The following is a 4,244-nucleotide window of genomic DNA, read 5'->3' as shown; positions in this document are numbered from 1 at the left end:
ATGCTTGGGTAGCTCAGTTGATAGAGCGCTCGCCTGCCGAAGGCAAAGGTCCCGGTTTCGTGTCCCAGTCCAGCACAGACCTGACAATAATACTGAAAATAGTACAGAGTAAAAATGTCAAAAAATGAAGTCATGGAAGCTACTGATGAATTTATGGATTTAGATCAGCTGAACAGGAGTTAAAGCTGATGTACAGCAAAACAGACAAACAGAAGAGTAAAATTAAGTTATATGCTTTCAGTAAACCGGATTTTTTCAAGTATAATTTATTATTTTCCTGAAGAAGAAAGTTTACAATCAAGATTTATTACGTAATAACTTACCTCAGTGAGACATCTACTTTACATGTGGAAACTAATCGAATCTGAGGGCTATCATGCGAACAGTTGAGAGCAACATGGGGGGAGATGCTAGGAGAGAGAGCAGAAGAAACAAATGAATCACGAAACAAAAGTGTAGTGGAAGACATAATAATGACTATAATGATAAAAACGGCATTATGTGTAATCAAGCTTATGGACGGTTGATAAACTAAGAAGGTTCTTGCTTATTCCAAGAGATACTTAAAGATTTGGAAACTGGTGTACTGGACGATGGGTACTTAACATTAGACCGTAGACTTAACAGACCGTATGGCATAGCAAAAGCTACATAAGTTCCTACAAGAGCGGCAGATGTGAAATGCCTCTTAATAAGGCAGAAGTTAATCTTATATCCTCGTTTCAAGACACTGTCCATTCCGTTCAACTGCTCTTCCAAGACCTTTTCTGTCTCTGACAGAATTACAATGTCATCGGCGAAACTCAAACTTTTTATTTCTTGTCCGTGGATTTTAATTCCTACTCCAAAATTTTCTTCTGTTTCGTTTACTGCTTGCTCAGTATGTAGATTGAATAACATCGGGGATAGGCTACAATCCTGTCTCACTCCCTTTGTAATCACTGCTTCCCTTTCGTGCCCCTCAACTTTTATAAGCGCCATCTGGTTTCTGTACAAATTGTAAATAGCCTTTCGCTCCCTGTATTTGACCCCTATCACCTTCAGTGGCTAAAGAAATTCTAGTGCATGATGACATCTAGTGAATAGTTTGAAAGCTGCCTGCTGTTTAACTGATCGGCTTCGGCACGGACTCCTGGTATATATCGCCCGATGAAAAGTTGGTATTGGAAGATTTAGTGAATATAAGTATGCACGACTGTGCCATGTGCCACTAACTCAAATACTGATTTCTACAAACCCAATCATTTTATAGAGTATCATTAAGTCATCATAAATATATCATTAGTATTACCATACAAGCTTGAAGTGAAACTAAACATAGCTAATTTCTTGGTTTGGATCTCAAAATGTTTCACAACGCTTTGGAATACATATCTCAACTTCAGCTATGCAACAGCTGCCTCTCCAGACCGAATGCTGGCTGCCCATCAACTGAAACACACGTAGGAAAGAAATTATTGTGTACTTCCAAAGCAAGAAAGCTTATAGATAATTGACGGTAGCACCGGAAGGGTGGTGTTCTGTGGCCAGCGCAGCGTCAAATGATTAGTGTTTCCATTTCCACGTTTTACTTTGTCATATAGGCATGATATAGTAACTGAAAATCCTAATCAACATGTGAGGTAACGGGCGAGTCGTCACACCCTGAAAATATTCAAAGTTCGGAGGAAGCAGTTGCCGCACGGTCCGCTTGGCGGGCGCAGGCCGCTAGGCAGGCCGACCACGTGGTGGCACACGCTGGCCGAAGAAAGAGGTGTACAGCCGGTGGCTGGGAATTCCATGGTGACGCTGTGTTGATGAAGGAGACACGCCGGGAGGACCAAAGATGGCGGACTTTGCGAAACCTTAATGGCAGACATTTCACAGGTCGTACAGAAATTAACAGTAGCCAGATGAATCATGATATCTCAAAGAGGAACATGTACATTACTATTATTTGCACGACGATTCTGATGGTGTAATAAGATTTTCAATATCTTTACTAGTTTAAAGTTTAATAATATCTGACGGTAAATTATACAAGTAACACCCAGCAGCGAATTTCCTAAATATAAACACTTCATCCGATTTTGTCGATCGCCGTGTCTTTAGAAAGCTATTAGTGTAAACCTAAATTGGTATAAATTACAGGCATGTAACTTGAATAGTACATGAGTTATTGGAGGTCAAAGTGGCCGATTACTATCGATCGCCTCAGGCCATAAGTACTCCACAGTTACAAGAAAAAACGGTAGAAGCATTCTTATAAATATATTTATTCATCTATGTCGTTGTTTATATCCGCTATATACTGTTCATGAAGAAATGGATTAAATATTTACTGTGTTTTAGAAAGCACAGAGATATTAGACTATTGGCCTACCTTTTGTTCTCTTCCTTTGATATATCTTTATTTAATTTGTTTATGTATTTAATAATGTGTGTTAGAGCGTGTTTATGGTCCATCCGTAGGAATATTTATTTAATTTCAAGTATTTAAATGTAAATCCAGTATTTTGAATGTGTTTCATGATGTTTGTGTGGGTTTGTTGACTTGAAGCGAGCGCTGTAGCCAATTACAGCACTCGTGAATGGGTAGGACACGAGGTAGTTATGTGCAGTGCGGCGGTTCTGGGCAGGACGGCACAGTTATGGGGAATACGGCACAGGACACGGAAAGTGCAGGGGGCTATATGGCGGGAAGGACGCCGCGAGCGAGACTTGGGAAGTGTGGAGCGGTTTGCGCGTGGTCGCGGGAGATAGAAATACTACGGAGTGCGGACTTGTGAACTAATGAGATTTCCGAGGTTTCTACAGTGAAGACGTAGTGTGCGTTTAGAAGTGAATACCTCGCGAGCTTTGTCGTGCTTCATAACTAATTACGTGCAGTAGGAACCTGTTTCCCTGTTATTCAACTTATATTTTATTTATTGCTGGACCATCGACACCAATAAGTGTTTTGCAGAAATATACCGGATTCTCAAAAGTACTTCTACTATCGTACTCATCATTTAAAGTCATTAAGATACTACCTGCAGGTTTTATTTAACTGCAATCTTTCATTTATAAATTTATATGTTACATTCATAATTCGCAATTGCCGAGTGATAGAAACCTGCGACCATTCGAATCATGTGTTCATTCTTATCGTATACTGTAGATTCAGCAGTATTAGGAGTGTAATGCGGCAACTACGTATCCCAGCCCCTGGACAACGAAACCAGTCAAAACTGAGTCGGAGGGTGCGTAGTTGAGGGCCACCTCATTTCATTTCATTATTGTTTGAAAGCCCGCAAACTGCTGTGAGATAAGCCACACTAAGCTAATGCCACTTGTGCAAAGGGCCTAAGCAACTAGTACTTGAAGGGCACCAAACAGTCTTGCACATGGAAGGGAATTGCTGAGCTAATTACCAAGTTAGGCAAACCTGTCTGTAGACGATATCGTGCATTACTGAAACGAACGGAAAGATGATCCACCTTTTAGTGGCATGCATTCGAAAAGAAACCTGACTAAATCATGGCAAAATAAATTTGCAATTACTCAGGTACAAATACGCTGAGTTCCTTTTAGGCCAGTGTTTCGGTACTTCAAATAGATGAATGAGGATTACCAGTCAGTACCACACACGAAGATAGCAGTATCTTGCATTTTGGCGTCCGATCTATCCAACAACTTACGACCATGAGTCTGCTAGCGTTTTCTGTTCAGTTCTTCCACTTCTCTCAAGGCACAAGTTCCTTGATGTCAGGTCCTGACGATCAAAGTATTTTCGCTACAGAGCATCCTCTGTTGCCAATCTCAACACGTACTACGAGTTGTGCAAAGGTTCCATTTCACGATAACCATTCTCGGCAGAAAGAGGGATGTACAGTTGATTAGAAAACAATTATGCACTGCAAGACAAACAAGATGATGGATAGTAGTGGAGCGTTCAGAAACTTTATATTCTATACGGTATGCAGCGTAGTATAAATCAGCAAGCGTGTGTCCAGACTCGCTGCTGTGTGGTATTAATTTATATTCCTTTCACTTTCATTGCTGATCTGTTTTGGCTAAATTGCCATTATCAGGTGACATCCCTATTGTCTAGACGGAATGACACACATGTAACATTGTTGGCATCTGTATATGGACTGTCATTCTACATATTTTGAATTAAATAAGCAACAAATATAGAATGACCGTCAAAATACAGTTGCCAACGAGGCTGTAGGTATGCCATTTCGTCTAAACGATATATACGTCACCCGATAATGGGGTTT

The sequence above is a fragment of the Schistocerca gregaria genome, chromosome 1 (assembly GCF_023897955.1).
Source record: "Schistocerca gregaria isolate iqSchGreg1 chromosome 1, iqSchGreg1.2, whole genome shotgun sequence".
NCBI classification, from domain to species: domain Eukaryota; kingdom Metazoa; phylum Arthropoda; class Insecta; order Orthoptera; family Acrididae; genus Schistocerca; species Schistocerca gregaria.
Note: the sequence above shows the minus strand (reverse complement) of the source record.